Here is a 21,901-nt window from a genome sequence, read left to right on the forward strand (position 1 = left end):
AATATCCTCCAGGAAATGGTGGAGTGTCAGAATACTTCAAATGTTAGTGCAAATCTGAATACATCTGCAACCTCACAAAAATGAAGTGCTTCAAGTGACACAATAATATCTCAATATTTTTAAAACTACAGAAGTAAATGTCTCACAGCAAATAAACATTTTCACAATGACATTCTGAATTAACAACTAATAATTGCTTCATGTGATTCCAATGAATGATATGTCAAATGAAAGAATTGCATTATAGCTATCATCCCTGAAAGCTGTGCAGCTGTACCTATTTTATTTACTGATTTATGGCATCTTTTACGTCATGCAAATGTTTGTCAGAACATTGTATTCTCCACATTTACACAGCAGATGAACACAGCACTGGTACCTCACATTTTGTCATACTTCTGTCTTTATCTAATGACCAGTTTACTATTTTGCCAATATCTTTACTTATACATTAATTGCAAGAGCTATTATAAAACTGAGCTAATTTAGAAGTAGTCAGTCACATGTGTTAGTGGACACTACCATTGTAAAAGAGTGCTAAAAGACACTTCTGACAAGCAAGCCTAAATAATTGTTTAAACTATATTTGATGACAATTCATTGTCATTTAACATGAACATGAATGCTGGCTTATTTTTTTATGAAGAAGCTATTATATTTATTGTAAATGGTCTAAATATAACCAAAAATTTATGACATTTCTTTTATTTGAATATTATTATACTATATTATGAGAAGGACAGTTGCTACTCATCATATAGCAGAGATGCTGAGTCGCAGTTAGGCACAAAAAAAAAAAAAAAAACCCTCACAATTAATGCTTTTGACCATTAAGCCCTTCATCAACAATAGACACACACACACACACACACACACACACACACACACACACACACACACAGACAACTGCAGTCTCAGGCAACAGAAGCCACACTGTGTCAGCAGCACCAGTGCATGATGGGAGTGGCGACTGGGTGGGGGTAAGAAGGAGGCTGGGGCAGAGAAGGCGAGGGATAGTATGGTGGAGGTTGGGAACAGTGAAGTGCTGCAGGTTAGTGGTGGAGTAGTGGTTGTGTGTGTGTGTGGGGGGGGGGGGGGGGAAGTATCGGAAAAGGAGGGAAATAAAAAGACTGGGTGTGGTGGTGGAACGATGGCTGTGTAGTGTTAGAATGGGAACAGGGAAGAAGCTGGACAGGAGAGGACAGTGACTAATGGAAGTTGAGGCCAGGAGGGTTGCAGGAATGTAGAATCTATTGCAGGGAAAGTTCCTACGTGCACAATTCAGAAAATCTGGTGTTGGTGGAGAGGATCCATATTGCACAGGCTGTGAAGCAGTCACTGAAATGAAGGATATCATGTTTGGCAGCGTGTTCAGGAACAGGATGGTCCACTTGTTTCTTGGCCTCAGTTTGACAGTAGTCATTGCCGCAGACAGACAGTTTGTTGGTTGTCACACCTACATAGAATTCAGCAAAGTGGTTGCAGCATAGCTTGTAGATCACATGACAGGTTTCACAAGTAGCCTTGCATTTGATGAGAAGGTGATGTTAGTAACCAGACTGGAGTAGGTGGTGGTGGGAGGATGTGTGGGACAGGTCTTGCATTTAGGTCTATTACAGGGGTATGAGCCATGATGTAAGGGACTGGGAGGAGGGATTGTGTAAGGAGGGATGAGTATAATGAGTAGGTTTAGTGGATGGTGGAATACCACTGTGACAGTGGTGGGAAAGAGAGTGGGCAGGATATTTCTCATTTCAGGGCATGACGAGAGGTAATCGAAGCCCTGGTGGAGAATGTAATAGTTGCTCCAGTTATGGGTGGTACTGAGTTACTTGGGGAATGCTCCTCTGGGGATGGTCAGTGGGAGTTTGGGAGGTGCTGGGGGACTGGAAAGATAAGGCATGGGAGATTTGTTTTTGTTCAAGGTGTTGTGTCCTGACGTAGGTGGGAGAGGGAAAGAGGGGTTGCTCGTCACTCTGCACTCCTCAGTGGTACAGAGCAGAAAGCAGAAGGACAATTCACAGTGAAGGCATTTGATTGTTTTCTTCTATCTGAACCAACACTGGTACAGGCATTTATTAGAAATGCAGGTGGTGAGACTTGGTAGGGAACTCGTTGTGGAGACTCTTGGACAAACAGGGTTCTGAAATAATTGTTTATTCAAGACAGGACTAACTAATACACTGGAGGCTAGTTATAGGGTTAGAAAAAGCATGAATAGCACTGTTACAACAGAAGCCAGTGTAGAAGTCCCAGGAGTGGATGCTAACCACAGTAGAAAACACTAGCCGCATCTTAAGGCAACAACTTAGTTGCAAAATAAAACATACTGCAAGTGACACTGTTCATTGAGGCACTCCAAGTGAGAGAGAGCAGACTTACACGGAGCTGGACTGAGGCTGGAGTCAACGGATGCAGACTCGGCACTCAGATTTTATAACTGAGAACTCTGCCAAAATGTGGAATGTAGGGGTTTTAAAGAGTCGCATGGGGGCACTGTTTTTCTCACTTAAAGCCACCCAGCCAATCCTGTAGGTCTATTGCAGGTGCCTGCCAATCATGGTTTAGTTAGGTCCCCTCTACAGCTCCTAAGGTGGGGATGTTAATGCAGCTGCACTAACTAAGTCCATATTTGGTATCAACATTGTTCAGCTGAAAGCTAAACATAACTGCTCTGCCAAATAAGGCTTACAACATTATTGTTATACGTCATTTAGCCCCGTCCCTTGGGCTCCCTGGAGCAGGGACTGCTAGGTCAACAGTTTTGTTGTTTTCGCTCTCTTTCTAACCCTTATGAGTCTACTGACATTGCTGTTCTCAGGGCTGGTATCAAGCTGGCTTTATACACTAGTACGTGCCTTTTGGTTACAAAGCTCTATGGTGACAACCTAGTACAGTGTCTAGATGACATATGAAGTTACATTTTAATTCCTTGAAGAGTAACTAATGCCCTGGTACTGTATCTGTAGGTGTCTGCATTTTTGCAGGGCTCTCCCCATACAGTTTACTTCATGTAACAATATCTCTCTTAGTTTTGTCTGCCCTCAGCATCGTCTCTGCTTCCATGCCCTGGAATGCCGGTCCTCCTTTCTCACAGCTTCAAGATAACACTACAGTAGCAAGGAATAATCAATCTATTACAAAGGTTGGGAGGATAATTACAGCCAGTGATGGCTTCAGTGAGACCCTTGGCATATTTTGAGAGGGACTGTTTATCATTGCAGATGTGACGACCATGGGTGGCTATGCTGTACGGAAGGGACTTCTTGGTATGGAACAGGTGGCAGCTGTTGCAGTGAAGGTATTGCTGGTGGTTAGTAGGTTTGATATGGACAGAGGTTCTGATGTAGCCTCCTTTGAGGTGGAGGTCAACATCTAGGAAGATGGCTTGTGGGTTGAATAGGACCAGGTGAAGCAAATGGGAAAGAAGTTGTTGAGGTTCTGGAGGGATGTGGATAGAGCATCCTCACCTTCGATCCAGATATCAAAGATGTCATCAATGAATCTGAACCAGGTGAGGGGCTTAGGAACCTGGAATTTTAGGAAGGATTCCTCTAGATGCTCATGAATTGGTTGGCATTGGATGGTGCCATACAGGTGTGCATAGCTATACCCCGGATTACCTACAAACAAATCTGGGGTACGGTTATGGGCAGTCGCAAGGCACCATCCTATGCCAATGTATTCATGGGCCATCTAGAGGAATCCTTTCTAAAAAACCCAGAATCCTAAGCCCATCACCTAGTTCACATTCATTGATGACATCTTTGATATCTGGATCAAAGGTCAGGATATTTTATCTACATTCCTCCAGAACCTCAACAACTTCTCCCCCATTTCCTTCACATTGTCATACCCAACCCAACAAGCCATCTTCCTAGATGTTGACTTCTAACTCAGAAATGGCTACATCAGTACCTCTGTCCATATTAAACCCACCAATCACCAGTTATACCTCCATTTTGACAGCTGCCACCCATTCCATGCCAAGAAGTCCCTTCCGTACGGCCTAGCTACCCACAGTCGTTGCATCTGCATTAATAAGCAGTCCTTCTCAAAATATACCAAGGGTTTCACTGAAGCCTTCACTGACTGTAATTATCCTCCCAACCATGTACAAAACAAATCTCCCATGTCTTATCTTTCCAGTTCCCCACCCCCTCCCAAACTCCCACCGTCCGGCCACAGTGGAACATTCCCCAAGTAGCTCCGTACCACTCAGAACTGGAGCAACTGAATTACATTCTGTGCCAGGGCTTGGATTACCTCTTGTCATGCACTGTAATGAGAAATGTCCTACCCACTACCTTTCCCACCCCTCCCACAGTGGTATTCCATCATCCACTGAACCTACTCAATATACTCGTCCATTCTTACACAACTCCTGCTCCCAATCCCTTACCTCATGGCTCATACCCTGTAATAGACCTAGATGCAAGACCAGTCCTATACATCCTCCACCACCACCTACTCCAATCCAGTCACTAACATCACCTATCTCATAAAAAAAATGGTTCAAATGGCTCTGAGCACAATGGGACATAACATCTGAGGTCATCAGTCCTCTAGAACTTAGAACTATTTAAACCTAACTAACCTAAGGACATCACACACATCCATGCCTGAGGCAGGATTCGAACCTGCAACTGAAGCATGTGTGCGGTTCTGGACTGAAGCATGTAGAAAACACTTGGCCACCAGAGCCAGCTATCTCATCGAAGGCAGGGCTACTTGTGAAACCTGTCATGTGATCTACAAGGTATGCTGCAACCATTTTGCTGCATTCTATGCAGCCATGACAACCAACAAACCGCCTGTCTGCAGGAATGGCCACCAACAAACTGTGGCCAAGAAACAAGTGGACCATCCTGTGGCTGAACATGGTGCCGAACACGATATCCTTCATTTCAGTGACTGCTTCACAGCCTGTGCCATATGGATCCTTTCCACCACCACCAGTTTTTATGAATTGTGCCAGCAGGAACTTTCCCTGCAATACATCCTACATTCCTGTAACCCTCATGGCGTCAACCTTCATTAGTCACTGTCGTCGCCCATCCAGCCTTTTCCCTGTTCCCATTCCAGCACTACACAGCTGTCATTCTGCCACCACATCCAGTCTTTTTATTTCTCTCCTTTTTTGCTACCTTCTCCCCCCCCCCCCCCGCACCACCCACCATCACCATCCCACACCTCTGCCCTGCCCTCCGTCTAACCCGCAGCACTTCACTGTCTGCCACCCCTGCCATACTATCCCTTACCCTCCTCGCCCCAGCCTCCACCTTAACCCCACCCAATCACTACTCCCATCATGCACGGGTGCTTTTTACTGTGCCTATCTGCAACTCAGCATCTCCGATATGTGGTGAGTAGCAACTTTGCTCATCGTAATATTGTTACTTCCATCCTGGATTTTCCCCTATTTGATTATTATTATACAATGTTAGTATAGTGTTGCAAAGTTGTAATGTTAAAAGTCAAACAATGGAAAATCCAGGATGGAATGTAGCAATTATGAGAAGGAAAGTTGCTACTCACCATATAGCAGAGATGCTGAGTCGCAGATAGGCACAACAAAAAGACTCTCACAATTAAGGCTTTTGGCCAGTAAGGCCTTTGTCAATACTAGGCACACATATGCGCGCGCGCCCCACACACACACACACACACACACACACACACACTCTGGCAAATGTGTGTGAGCTGCATGTGTGTGTGTGTGTGTGTGTGTGTGTGTGTGTGTGTGTGTTGTGTGTTTGTGTGTCTAGTGTTGACGAAGGCCTTAATGCCCGAAAGCTTTAATTGTGAGAGTCTTTTTGTTGTGCCTATCTGTGACTCAGTATCTACACTATATGGTGAGTAGCAACTTTCCTTCTCATAAAAGTTGTGACATTGAATAAGATCATATCTGTACAACTTGAGAATGATGTATCATCATGTTGAACTCTGAACTGCTTGGACCCTGTGAATATTGTGTATATTGTGATTATGAAATGGACTTAATTTATCTATATTTTAGATGACTGTTTAGTTTGGGCATTTTGCTACCATTCCCATGTCACTCCCAACATAACTTTACTGCATTAGATAAGATCATTTTCTGTCTGTATTTTAACTGAAGATCATAGGACCACTTCCTATTTATTTGAGATGTCCTTTCTTGAATAAACACAATTCTTTGTTATTTGCATCAATTTCAGGTGTTAGAATAGAATCCTTGTTATTATTATTTATATTTCAGTGTAATTTATTAATTGGCAATTCTAGCCAATGATAGATTTGACGACAGGATCAGAGACACGGGTTATTCTGCAGCGAATTATCTGTGGGAGTGAAAACAGACATGCAGGGCCTGACCCTATGACTACATTGAGGCATTATTTTTAAACAGAGCTGTGCATAGTCCCATTAGCTAAAGAATGAGTAACTGCAGGTAAAGGTGCAACTGGTTTGCTTTTGTGGATGCTGCTTGGACGAGCAATTACATTCTGCAGTAGCTGTTAGGCACTGTTGTATGTGCATGGCCAGGAACTCAGCATTCCCACAAGCTTTACATTATGCTGCACGTTCTGCTACAGCTGTTCTGTTTCCAGGTTGATGCTAGGCCACTGTTTCACGCATGAATCTTAAAACCTATCACTGCTTGGGTCACCCTTCTCTTTCCTCCATAGGTTGTCATTTGGTCAGTTATGGCGAGCAGACCATTCCTGTTCATGTCTAGTTAATGATCAACATTGTGTATCAGCATGTCACCAGGGCAATCATATCTTTGGTACTCAACACTGCATTGTCAGAAAACATTTTTCATCTCATTGCATTCACAGATTTTGGATTTCACAGTCAGGATTCCATGCATCTTGTTTTTGGCTGCATTCTGTTTCACGCACTGGTCTTGTTCTACCTCAAGTTCAGGTCTCTGTTTTCTCTTGGACTGGTCAGTGCAAGGGACTTCAAGGTGTGTAATACCTTTTTATTTTTTTCTCACAATAGCAATTTATATGAATGTTTTCTCTTCCTCATTAGTAATAAGAAATTGGTACATCACTGCAGAAGATGACACAGACAGGCTTTTAAAATTATCTTCGTAACGAAGGAGCAATGTCAGGAGAACATTCAATTTTCTTTAACAACTTTTGATTCAGTTTCGCTTGAGAGCACTTACGTTTTATATCTCATACAAGAAGGGCAAGTAACTGTTTTTCCTGCATCAACAATGAGTGTAGTGAATGATACATGTGTGGCACCGATGAAATCGACACCAACATCGACATGCATTCATCTTTGGACTCTAAGCATTATCTTTGGCTGTTCCGCCATGTTGAAATCAGTTCTTTGTGATCCTTGTATGTGCTAAAGTTAATAAATGACATATATTGCTAAATGGGTGTGATTATTGGTGCAACCAACCCGGTAATACTCCTCACTGGTGACCCCAAGTTGTAATGCCTTCTGTTTTCGCCGATTTACTGTGTCTGCGACCTCCGCGTCGGTTTCTTTTGCATGTATTACATCGACACAGCATTCAAACAATGACTTTGGCCCAGTGCCTAAAGCCAGATTTTATGATCGACATGCATCATGTTGCGGGCAATGTACACCTGCCAGGACTGCAACACGATGCCTCTCACTCGATGATTCTGCCAATTTCGCCGGACATTTTCGAGTCTGCAACAATAAGTGCACATGACTCCGGCTATCAAACACCTTTGTTCCCACCACATGTGCCCTCCCTCATTGACTGTGCAGTTACCTCTCACAGATCTCTGTGTAGTGTGGGACCAATGCTGATTTCTGCAAATGCTTTGTCGGACAACCTACTACCACCAGGACAACGATTTGCCACACCGCAATCCATGCAGTACCACGCAGATACCTGCCATGTGGCTGGAACTGCTTTGTTCACAGGTCTACCTCCTCAGCATCTGACCACGCCCACGCCTGCCTCGGTTCATCATCAGCACATGCCTTCCTACTTCGATACCTCAGCCTGCAACAGGAATAATAACTTATTATCTGTGCCTGATCGCCACCTCCATCCCACTGCTATGCTCAGTGTATTGTGCCACGACATTCACCTTATCTGCACACCGTTTTGAGTGGAGTGACTATGAACAGTGAACATTCACTCATTCCGTCCCATGTTCGACATCATTTCCCACACTGTGCATCTGGACAGCCTGCACCTCCGCAGCCTCCCTGCAACACAGGTGGCCCCAGCTCTGATCATACATGGAGCTTTCCATGGACCAACATGCATTCTCAAACTATGAACTTTTTCTCACCTGTCACCCCCGCGCTGGCTCCAGTCGAGCTTCAGGTAACGTTCTTGGCACATCTCGGTGCCTCATCCGCAACGGTCTTCCGCGACGCATCAATCCGAACACACCCGAAACGTGTTGAGCTTCCACAACCGCAATCGACACATTACGGTGTCTCACCCACGTTGGCCTTCCGCGTCATGACAGATTGCGCTAAACCACAATGTATCACCATCATGCTGCCATCCGAACAACCGTCGTTACCACATCCGCTGGAGGCACACTCTCCTGGAATACTACAGCAACTACAGCTCGATTCAGGCAGTGGCCCAATGAACTCAACTCAACCTGTTCTTCTGAACATTCTACAATGCTTACTGATGCTGCCGCCGTTTAATCCCGACAGAGCAACAACCTCGTTCAAAATTGTGGACGAAGTGTTCGACCATTACAAACTCGACGAGTCAACCAGGTTCCTGTGCCTCATCACCCACCTGCACGACCAGGAGGACTTGATTTCTGACCTGGTTGACGCCCCAGACTCATCTACCCGGTACACTCTAGCCAAAAAGACAGTTCTACGTCGGCTTGCATGCTCAACTGATGCAGCAATACAGCAAGTGCTCCACATCAAGCAACTAGGCAACGACAAACCTTCCCAGCTCTGTAGATGGCTATGTGCCCTGGTCAGCGTTGATCTATTCTCTGACACAGCTCTCCTCACCATCTGATCAGATAAACTATCTCCTCATATCCACTTTGCTCTGGCTCAAAGGTCTCCTGAACCTGTCGAGCAAAGAATGACAATTGCTGACAAGCTACACGATGCATCACTGCTCTATTTTGCCAGCCACTGCCTACCTGACAAGTTTCAGGTTCAGGCTCATCGCCCTGTGGTCGGACGCGGCCAGGGCCATACTGTGCCGATCATTCCACTCGCTCCAGGAAGAAGTAAACAAGCAACTGGGATGTCACCAGCTCTGCCCATGGTCACGCCCCCTCCTGTAACCGAACCTGCTGCGGCCAGCGAACCTTGGCCACCGCCACTGGCAACAAACTTTCCACAGGAAATGCAAGCGCATTACCCGTACTGTTACTTCCACACACGGTTTGGTGAGGCGGCACCACCCTGCTACTTCCCAAACACCAATCGCAGGTAGGTCCGGGTGCCGCCTCCTGCACACAACATGACAGGCACCCCCCACCCCCAGTGGTCCATTCTGTCCGGGAATGCCTGGATAATTGCGGATGACTTTACATTAAAGACATTTCGTCAGGATACCTTTTCCTAGTGGAGACAGGTGCCAATGTTTCGCGTTTCACTGCTGCCTACGTCCTTAGCGTCGTCGAACATCCACCTTCATCATACTTCAGTGCAAGCTATGAATTCAACTAAACTACAATGCTCGGGTTCAACTTCCCATGTCGTCTCACTCTCCGCCAACTGCAAACTTGAGTGGACTTTTTTAGTGTGTGAAATTGACGAACCTATACTAGGCATTGACTTCTTGCGACACCACAAACTTTCACTGGACGTAGTGCGAAACACTGTGTTTCATCATCCATCCAAGACTCACTTCCCTATGCTCGGTCGAGCAAACCCCCCCGTGACACATCGGTCTGGGCTCACCTCATCCGTACATGCTCATCTCTGTCGACGAGTTCACAAGAAACCACGCACAAGTGCCTTGTCGAGCTTGAACACATCGCTCGCCTACACCAGGAAAACTTCGAGCTCTCCCTCCGTTTCCATGAAACACAGCTCCAGCTCTCTGATGCAGCAAAGGAATTACAGACACTACAGCAAGGACAAAGCAAGGTCAGTAGGTGCGCTAAATTTGCTTGCAGTCCCAGCAATCGAGCCTACGTGTGTTTACCTCCCACTACCCCTCACAACTGTGCTGTCATAACTGCCATAACATGTACTGACCGTTCCGCAGGGCCACACCCTCCTAACATGGCAGCATTTGACACTTGGCTGGACACAAGTGCGCATGCGCAACGAGCATCACGTTTTCCCAAACTGATGGCTCCTACTCCGCCTCTCGTGGACAGCACCTCAAACTATGCAAATTCAGCTCCTGTGCACCGCGGTGCGGCCACTACTGACAACACTAACAGTGCACTTGTGCCAAGCACTTCGCCCACGATCGTGCTGCCACAGGCCACACCCCTCAGACAATGGACTCACTAACGGCTCACGAGCTCTACTGAGCTCACCCGACCACAGTGCCACTGCTTTGGGCCAGTGGCCATCTTGTCGCGTTGACTCCTGGGACACTTTGCCACCTCGGCCGCCGAGTGGCTCCGAACACCACAACCACGCCTCACCTGCCCCGCCCGCCACACATTGTAAACAAACCGCCTCCCATGCCGCCGGCAACATTTCTGTCGTCACCAACGGCGTGGTTCACAAGCTTTGCCTCACACCAGGTCCCCCGTTCTCCAGTAAACCACGTCGACTTCATCTCGAGCGCCTCTCTGACCTTAAAAATCAGATTTATGAACTTCTAAGCTCCGGCTTCATTGAACCCTCTGCCAGTAGCTGGTCTACGCCTATACATATGACACCCAAGAAACATGGGTCCTGGTGCATGTACGGAGACTATCGTCGACTAAACACACGAACAATTATGGACAACTACCCCATACCCAGCATTGCTGACTTTCCCAGTTCCCGCGCAGGTACAACCACAGTCTCTGTCATTGATTGCAAACGGGCCTACTACCAGATCCCCATGGCACCTGAAGGCATCGAGAAGACAGCAATCACCACCCTGATTGGCTTATTTCAGTTTTGATTCATGCCCTTCGGTCTGAAAAACGCAACCCAGACCTGGCAACGCTTCATCAACGATGTGCTATTCGACCTAAAATTCTGCTTTGCATATCTTGATGACATTCTTGTGTTCAGCTCCTCTCTCGAGGACAACATTTGACATGTGCAAATTGTTATGAACACTCTCGCAGCAGTGAGCATTGAGACCAACCAGGACAAATTGCAGCTACATCAACCCGCTGTCACTTTTCTTGGTTTTCGGGTCTCTGCCGACGACATTTCACCACCCCCTGAGAAAGTACAAACAATACTAAACCTACCCCAGACCTTTGTCATTCAAAGAGCTCCGGTGCTTTCTGGGGATGGTTAATTATTATTGCCGACATCTACCTCAGGCTGCAGACATTCAGACTCCACTGACGGACGCCTTGGCAGGCACCAACACTTCTGGATCTCGGCCCGTTTCATGAACCCCTGCTATGACTGAATCTTTCACTGCCCTCAAAAATCTTCTTGCCAAGGCCTGCACCATTGCGCATCCTCATCCCAATGCGCAGCTTTTCATCACTACAGACACGAGCGATACTGCCATTGGCGCTGTCTTTAGCCAGACAATCGATGGCCTAACGTCGCCTCTGCAGTTCTTCTCGCGCTAGCTCACCAATGCACAACGGAAATATTCCATGTTTGACAGGGATTTTTTTTGGGCATTTTAAAACTGACGTTGAGGGATGTCCTTTCTGTATTTTAATGAACCACAAACCCCTGGCTGCGGCCATTACAAACCCGCCAGCTGACCCGTCTCCTCGCCGCTTCAGATACATGGACTTCATATCTCAGTTCACCACCAATGTCAGACACATAAAGGGTGCTGACAATACAGTTGCTGATTTCCTTTCACAAGTCAATGCCGTCCATTCACTGTTAGACCTCTCTGAACTGCCTAACCTCCAACCCGCCGACGAGGAAACACAAAACCTGATTTCAGACTCTACTTCTTCACTACACTTCATCTGCACCACATTCCCTGGCATTTCTGGTGAGATCTGGTGCGACGACAGTACAGGCACGTTACGCCCCCTCATCCCAACCATGCTCTGTCGAGCTATCTTCAACGCATTGCATAATCTAGCTCACCCCAGTGTTCATGCTTCCGCCTGCCTTGTAGAGGAGCGCTTTGTGTGGAGAAATGTCAACAGGGACTGTCAGCAATGGGCACGCTCCTGCATCACGTGCCAATGCTGCAAAGTACACAAGCACACTTCACCCCCCCCCCCCCCTCCCTTTTGGTGCCTTTCCGATCCCTCCTGGGCGTTTCTAGCATATTCATATTGGCATTGTCAGCCCTCTCTCCCCCTCTAACGGTTTTTGTTATGTTCTCTCGTCTATCGACCGAACAACTCACTGGGTCGAGGCTGCCCCCTCACCAATATTAAGGCAGAAACTGTTGCTCGAGCTTTCGTTGAGTCATGGGTATTGAATTTCAGGTGTCCAGCTATCATCACGATTGACCAGGGCAGACAATTTGAGTCAGCCCTGTTCAACGGGATTTGTAACATTTGCGGCATCTGGTGCATCCATACCACAGCATATCACACACAAAGTAACAGGCTAGTTGAGCGCTGGCACCACACTTTCAAGACAGCTCTTTGATGCCACGACCCTCTATGGATGGAGGTCCTTCCCCTTGTGCTACTCGGCATTCGTGAGATCTATAAGGAAGACCTCAAAGGCACAATAACTGAATTCGTATACGGCCAGAACATTGTTCTCCCTGGTGAACTTGTGAGCCCTTCCACTTCTCTCCCTCAGTCTGACTTACCTTCCTTCATGGACCGCGTCAGACACCACTTCATCAACCTCCATATCCCTCTGCACGCCAGCCATTTCTGCCCTAAGGTTCACGTCCCAAAATCTCTGGACAATTGCGAGTATGTCATGCTCCAAGATGACACTGTCCGTGCTCCCCTCCTACCTCCATATACCAGCCTGTACCGAGTTCTCTGGCACTCAGCCAACACATATGACATCCAGATGAAAGATTCAGCTGTTACAGTCTCTCTCAACAGACTTAAGCCTGCACATGTCGAGCCTTCTTCTATCCCCCCTTAAGGCCACGACCACGCCACTCACTGTCGTGGCTCACGACGCTCTGACCACTCCCTCCACGTCGGTCTCACACACTACATCGAGTGACTTCCAGCTATAATCGTCGAGCTCTCCTCCGACCTCGCCCTCTACACTGGTCTCTCACACTCCATCAAGTGACCACATGCTCCCAACGTCGAGCTTATCATGACCTCGCCGCCGGGCCCTTCGCTGGTCCCTTCGACCTCTCCACCATCGCCTGCCTTGCCTTGTCAAGGTTTCTCATGCCCCCCCATCTTGAACATAATCCACAACATCTCAATAATACTGCGTGATTGTACACTGTTCGTCGTGTGTTCCTCTAGTGCTCATGACACAACCTCTGCAATTCTCTGCCACCTGGTGAAATGTGTTCCCCTCCCATCCGACGTCGACCTGGACATGCTTCGTGTGTTCGGCACACCCACCAGAGACATCATCTTCGTCACCCCGTTTTCCACCCAAAAACCACTGGCCTACCTGTTGCCGCATGACCAGCATGCCCAGTACGATGCCCGGCTCGCTTCAAGGACTTCCAGGTTCGGTGGCCGAAACTTCCTTCATGACATCTACCCTCACAGCTCCCCGATGACAATGTTGAGCTGACCATGGTCCGTCTCCCGCAAACCACCCCTGCCAACACCATAGTCACCCCCCCCCCCCTCCCGCCCCATTTCGGGCTCTCAAGAGTACTCCGTACTGCATGGGGCGCTATGTGGTGCCAGTGAAATCGATGTAGAGAGGATATAAAATGTAGACTGGCAATGGCAAGAAAAGCGTTTCTGAAGAAGAGAAATTTGTTAACATCGAGTATAGATGTAAGTTTCAGGAAGTCGTTTCTGAAAGTATTTGTATGGAGTGTAGCCATGTATGGAAGTGAAACATGGACAATAAATAGTTTGGACAAGAAGAGAATAGAAGCTTTCGAAATGTGGTGCTACAGAAGAATGCTGAAGATCAGATGGATAGATCACATAACTAATGAGAAGGTATTGAATAGAATTGGGGAGAAGAGGAGTTTGTGGCACAACTTGACAAGAAGAAGGGACTGGTTGGTAGGGCATGTTCTGAGCCATCAAGGGATCACAAAGTTAGCATTGGAGGGCAGCGTGGAGGGTAAAAACTGTAGAGGGAGACCAAGAGATGAATACACTAAACAGATTCAGAAGGATGTAGGTTGCAGTAAGTACTGGGAGATGAAGAAGCTTGCACAGGGTAGAGTAGCATGGAGAGCTGCATCAAACCAGTCTCAGGACTGAAGACCACAGCAACAACAACATCAACATGCATTCATCTTTGGACTCTAAGCATTATCTTTGGCTGTTCCACCATGTTGAGTTCAGTTCTTTGTGATCCTTGTATGTGTTTAGGTTAATAAATGAACTATTGCTAAATGGGTTTGATTATTGGTGCAACCAACCCAGTAATCCTCCTCACGTGCAATAATATATATTTTTAAGAGTTATCATAGATGCAAGAATATTTTTTATTTATCAGCATGACTTATACCTGCAATCATAAGAAGAGACAGTAATTTCTTCCATCCTGCTAGACATCTCAAAATATACGTGTATGCTAATTATCAAGATTTAATGGATGGACAGTATGATTGGCAGTATGATGGACAGTATGATGGACAGTATGATTGGCAACCACAAAAAAATTAGAGGTAAAACAATATCAGCGCAACTTAATAATGACTTCTATTAAATGTATATATGTATAATAATCCAACAACTGACTTTTTGGTAAACACCAAGTTTGCTGTAAAATATGGTTTTTGTGGCTTCTGTATGGGTACACTGCTGTGTATTTTTCTTACATTGTGAGGAAGGCTGTCCATGGCACCAAATTTAGTTTCAACAAGAATTCATGCCAGCATGCCAGAATTCATTCCAGTACTGCAAGTAGTAATTATCTCTCATTATGTAAATGTCATGCTGATTCATAATCTTTGCGTTAGCTTTTGGGTTGCCTCCCACCATGGTTATTTCAAAACCGCTCGACAGAACTAACATGGAGGCTCACATCACCCTATCATCATTCCCAAGTTTTGTCATGCTTGGCCTATCCTGTTTGGTCTATGTCAAGCTGTCATAGATGAATGAGACGGGCTGCAAGACCTTGGCATCATTGAATGAGTTTATTCTAGCCAGTGGGCTATGCTTATGGTGGTTATTCATAAGTGTTCATTTGCGCAGTGATTTTAAGTCCACGATTAACACCTAAGCGATAGTCATTCACTACCCAATTCAGTGCACTGAAGAAATTCTTGTGAAGATGGGAAGTGGTGAGTGTTTTTCAACAGTTGCCTTGGCTGAGGCATAGCTGCAGCTTCATCTTGATTCCATCTCAAGATAAATTTTGGTCATTAACATTCCCTTCAGGTTATACTAATACACATGCCTGCCTTATGGCATTGCGAGTGCCCCAATTAGTCATTCGCTACCCGATTCAGTGCACTGGAGAAATTCTTGTGAAGATGGGAAGTGGTGAGTGTTTTTCAACATTTGCCTTGGCTGAGGCATAGCTGCAGCTTCATCTTGATTCCACCTCAAGATAAATCTTGGTCATTAACATTCCCTTCAGGTTATACTAATACACATGCCTGCCTTACGGCATTGCGAGTGCCCCCACCATACTTCAGAGATTTTTTGGAATGGTTAATGTGAGATGTACTGTGCTGTACAAACTAGCTTAATAACATCATTGTCACCTGTCCCTCATGGCAGAAACATGTTGCTAAATTTTGTATTCATTTCACTATACTTCAAGAGGCAAGCCTTAAGAGCAGTTTGCAAAAGTTGAAGATTATCAGATGGAAATCAAATATATGGACTACCTCCTTTCAGAGGCTGGTGTCAAACCTATGGAACAGCATGTGGCAGAAATTGCCAGCCTACCTCCACTACAGGCCCTTAAAGAACTCCACATGTTTCCAGGTAAAATCAGTTATTATTCATATTTCTCCCCAGTGGGGCAGATATCATTCATCTGCCCAATAACTTTGGTTGGCAGACAGTGAAACAGCATTTGCCTGCATCAAGTCGCTGTTCAGATCATCAAAATGTCTCAGAACTTTTACGTCAGGTAAACGGCTTTTCCTCTCCACAAATGCCTCCCCATATGGCGCTGGGACAGTGTTGGTTCAAAATAAATGCTGACAGTTCTGTACAGACTATTGCATATGCCTCCAAAACGTTGATAGCTGCACAATGCAATTATTTCCAAGTCGAAAAGGAGGGTTTGGTCATTGTGTATGCAGTCCAGAAGTTCCACATCTTCCTCTGTGTCAAAAAATTCTATCTCATCACCTATCATAAGCCACTATTGGCACTTTCTGGTCCTCATTTGCACCTTCACAACAGAACCACATGACAACTCCAGCGCTGGGCTTTTGTTTTGGGTGTGTAAAACTATGAGATTCACCACTAATCAACAGCACAGCATGCAAATGCAGATGGAACAGGAGGGAAAAATTGCTGCTCTTCAGGCACAGTTAGAGCAGGCTAGGGAAGATCTGAATAGGTTAAGGAGGAAGAAGGGTAAAGAGAGGTGGAAAGTGGCATCAGGTAACAGGAGGAACAAACTTAGAACTTTGTCAGATAGCTTTGTGGTGAATGTGAAGAATAAGTTTGACCTGTTGCTTCAGTTAGAAACTGATGAGCCTCAGACAGAGGTAGTTGTAGAGAGGGCACAACAAGCTTTCAGTAGAAAATTGAATAAGAATGTAGGGAAGTCAGCAAAGAGAAAGGAAGTTTTTTTGTTAGGTAGTTCACTTGCCAGAGGTGTATGCCAACTTTTCCAGGAACAGTTAGGATCAGAATACCAAGTCACAATTTTTTTTAAGCCTAGTGCTGGTCTGGGTCAGGTGACAGAGGATTTAGGTTCACTCTGTAAAGATTTTACCAAGGAAGACACCATGGTTATTGTGGGTGGGCCAGGCAATAGTATTGACAGAGATCCTGGGTACAATATAGAGTGTGACCTGGCAAAGATTGCATCAGCAATGAGACATACCAGTCTTAAATTTGTGTCTGTTCTGAGATGTCATGACCGACCTCATTTAAATTCTTATGTTGGGAGAGTTAATTTGGAGTTGGAATGGCTACTTGGGTCGGGTGCAGGGTCACATATTGGTTTGGTTCCTGTTGATTCTCTCAGTGGGTGGGATTATACTATACATAGCCTACACCTCAACAGGAAAGGGAAGGGTAAACTGGCTGGGCTAATAGCAGGAAATTTAAGGGGGGAGGCACTGCCATGAATGGTAATATACCAGTGGTCATAGGTGTTGGAGCAGCACCTTTTTTAGAATAGGTAGGACAGAATGAAGTCAATTTCTGAGAGAAGTAAATATTGAAACAAACCTTCAGTTTGAGAAAGAAATCAAACTGCATAATCCTGACACATTGGATCAGTGAACATAGCTGTTAGTTAATAACTTACAGCAATCAGCAGAAATTTTATTTCCACCCGATTTCATCTCGGTAAATGTGAAATGCCAACTATCATTAGTGCATCAAAATATTCGAGGGCTTAGAAGCAAAATTAATAATAACTACTTATGTGCATTGATGAATTAGAGTCATCGAACCCAGTTGATATAATCTGCCTCTCTGAACATCATGTGACCACTGGTATAGATATGTTAAACCTTACAGAATTTAAGTTAGCCTCTTACTTCTGTAGACAAAATATAGAGAAAGGAGTAGTTGCCACATTTGTTAAAAACAGTTTTAAATTTAAGAATACTGACATTAATGAATTTTGCTTAGAGCAGCACTTAGAAGCATGTGCAACAGAGATAGAATTTCATAACAGGTCCTGTATAACAGTAGCCATATACAGAGCACCTTCAGGATATTTCAACCTGTTTATAAATGGTCTTGAAGATTTATTATATCATCTAAAATTAAAATACAAAGAACTAGTGGTTGCTGGTGATTTTAATATAGATGATCTGAAAAACACTGTCAGTGAACAGTTACTGAAATCAGTTACATTGTCATTCAATTTAATTTCTTCTGTAAATTTCCCAACTAGGGTATACAAATGTTCTAAGACTGCTATGATAATACCTTTATAGACAATTCTAGGCAACTGAGCCACATTATAAAACCGGTAGTAAATTTCACAACTAGAGTATACAAATGTCCTAAAACTGCCATTGATAATATCTCTATAGACATTTCTAGGCAACTAAGCCACGTTACAAAACCAGTAGTAAATGGGTTATCTGACCATGACAGGCAAAACCTAACATTAAACTTTGAAAATTGTCAGGGTAATACATATTTCAGAACTGTTTACAGATGGCCAATAGAACAGTCAAAAACTGAGAAATTTAGGAGATTGCTCAAAGAAATTAATTGGACGGATGTTTACAGCATCCAAGACACAAATTGAAAATACAAAACATTCGTTAATAAAATTAGCACCTTATTTGAAAATTGTTTTCCCCTGAAGGTAACTCAAATTAAGCAGAAGTCTAATAAGAAACTATGGATCACACAATGGATAAAGATATCATATGAGACAAAAAGGAAACTCTATCTGATATGTAGGGACACCTTTGATACTAGTGAGTGAATATGGAATAGTTGTAGGTAAACAACTAGAATTCTCTCAGATACAGATTTTATTCACACTTAGCTTCTACACAGATACAAGTCCAGAGACTAACTGCCCTTAGCATCCAACATCCTGCCCAAAGCCCTCTCCTCAAAGACAGCACACTTACGCACTGAACACATCGATATTTATGGCGCTCTACGCCACATAGCCACCGCCGCCCCCCCCCCCTCCCCCCCGCACAGTATGCCTGTGAATGGGAAGGGGGGAGGGTGAGTAGTTAGGAAGGTAACATACAGTTCTTCTGCGTCAGGTGGAAGCGGTCAACTGGTAAGAGACCAGGGGGTGAAACCCGGTATGTCGACGGCGAAGTCTGCAAGCAACGCTGGCGGCTGAAGACGACGTCCTGTCCTGGAGTCGAGGTGTAGCACTTCGTCAGCCGGCAGGCGGAGAATCACCTTGCCAGAAGGCCTAACAAAGGCACACAAATTGCCACACGCAGCACTTCTGCTCAATTTAAAGCAGCGCACCAGACAAGATTCTGCACTTCCTCCCTCAACATTGTTACACACGAGTACCACACACACCGTATTGCCATCTACGACAACAGATAATTTATGTATGTCATCAGGGTGCACATGTGTTGTGAATTCTTGGGTGGCACCTGTACGAGCAATTGTAGGGAGGCCAGGAGGTGTGGGAAAGCCATGGCAGGGGGAAGCATCTGCTATGAGGGGGGTGGCAAGTGCACTGGACTGCGCAGGAGACAACCTCGGGCGATCAGCTGACAGACGAGGGAGCGTGACCGAAGGCAATGAGGAGCCAGCGTGGATTGAACAGTGTGACAAAGAGCTGTCACACAAAGATGGTAATACAATTGTAGAATCCGAGTGTTTGGCAGTTCGACTGCGAGGGCTGTGAGGAGTGAAGCCCCGAAAAGATTGGCCACTCGAATTAAATGAACGCGGAGAAGGACCAGTGCTCGGCGGAGAAGCACACTGTGGAGAATCAATACCCGAATGCATGGTATGGGAAGATGGAAGGCCGCTTGAAGCAGGAGTGGGAGAATTAGGGGCAGAATCGGGGAGGTTCACCTGAGGCTCAATGAAAGCTGGTTTCACTCGGTTGAGTGAGACTGTGGTTACAGAGTCTTTTATAAGGAGATCCATGTTATTCTCAGAGCGTTTGACGACCTTGTAAGGACCTGTGTAGGGCGACTGAAGTGGGGCTTTGACTGACTCATCTCTGAGAAACACGTACTCACAAGAGTCTAGCGTGCACGGTACATACACGCGCGGAGGTGTATGAGCAGCCAGAGGTGGGGGCTGAATTTTGCTGCAGTGCAAGCGCACCCACTCGAGATGTGAAGGGAGTTCAGAGGGCCATGGAAGTGGGGTTGGAGTGACTAATTCTCCAGGCAAAACCAGAGGTTGGCCATACAGAAACTCGGCTACGGAACCCTTGAGGTCTTCCTTGAAAGTCGCACGAAGGCCAAGGAGCACGAAGGGCAGTGCCTCTGTCCATAGTGAGTCATGGCAACGCAGGGCAGACTTTAAGGTGCGATGCCATCGCTCGACAAGCCCATTGCTATGGGGGTGGTATGCAAAAGTATGAATTTTGACAATACCACACATTTTACATAAGTCAGAGGAAACTGAAGACTCGAATTATCACCCCTGGTCAGTGGTGAGGTAAACAGGTGAGCCAAATCTAGAGATCCACGAATCTAAGAATGCTCGACTTACTGTCTCAGAGGTAATGTTCGGAATAGGCACAGCCTCAGCCCACCGAGTCACCCTGTCAATAGCTGTAAACAAGTAACGGAGGGGGGCAAAGGGCCTACGAGGTCGACATGAACATGGTGAAACTGGCCTGGCGGTTGGGCAAAACAGCCAAGGGGTGGAGAAGTGTGCCTGGAAACTTTGTTCTGTTGACACACCATGCATGCCCTTGCCCAAGACTGACAGTGGCAGCGCATGTCTCTCCACACAAACCGTTCAACTACCAGACGGGTGGAAGCTTTGACACCGGGGTGTGCTAATGTGTGTAGTTTGTCAAAGACCTGGCGTTGAAGGGGCTTAGGAATGAATGGCTGCAACATACCAGTCGATCTGTCACACCACACTAAGTCAGATATGTCAGAGAAAGTAGAGCGTACCGGTTGGAGAGAGGAGCTGTGGTCCGAAATTAACTGCATGGTATCGGGGTCTGCCAATTGCAACCGAGGTAGGTCCGTTAAGTCAGCACCAACACATGAGAGAAAATCAGCAACCACATTGTCCGCTCCTCGGATGTAGCGAATGTCATTTGTAAATTGTAAGATGTAATCGATGTGACGAAAGCGTCGTGGGGGTGGATCAGCCGCAGGATTTTTTATGGCAGGAACCAATGACTTGTGATCAGTGAGCACATAGAAATCTCGTCCCTCAACATCAGTTCTGAAGTGTCTTATGGCCTCGTAAACTGTAAATAATTCTCTGTCGAATGCTGAGTATTTCTTCTGCGCGTTGTTTAGCTTTTTTGAGAAAAACTGCAGGGGGATCGTAACATTGTTGTATGTCTGACTCAGTACTGCGCCGATAGCATTGTCACTAGTGTCAGTAGTGATAAACATTGTGGCGTCCGCACGTGGGTGAGCAATAGTGACAGCGGAGGCCAACAGCTGTTTGAGTTCGTTAAATGCCTTATTCATGTCTGGTGTCCATGGTACCTGGCGGGTGCCAGAAGTTTGTGGGCCAGCGAGAGCATCTGTGAGAGGAGCCTGCACCGCAGAAGTGGCTGGCAAATGTTTTCGGTAATAATTAACTGTTCCGATGAACCTGCGTAATTCCCTATAGGTCTGAGGGCGTAGCATCTCGAGAACAGGCTTGATCTTGTCCTGCTGTGGTGTCAGACCGTCTGATGACACAACATAACATAGGAATGTGACGGATGACTGGTGCAATTGAGTCTTTTTATTGTTCAGTTCAATACCAGCGGCTGCTAAAATATCTGTCACAACTTGAACACGCTCCTCACTCTGTTCCAAAGTAGAAGCAAAAACCAATATGTTGTCCATGTATATGAAACAAAAGTCTAGATGGGATAAAGTTTGATTGATGAAACGCTGCCACGTTTGGGGGGCGTTTTTCAACCCAAACGGCATAAATTTGTATTGGAACAG

This window comes from Schistocerca piceifrons, chromosome 3, assembly GCF_021461385.2.
Source record: "Schistocerca piceifrons isolate TAMUIC-IGC-003096 chromosome 3, iqSchPice1.1, whole genome shotgun sequence".
NCBI lineage: Eukaryota > Metazoa > Arthropoda > Insecta > Orthoptera > Acrididae > Schistocerca > Schistocerca piceifrons.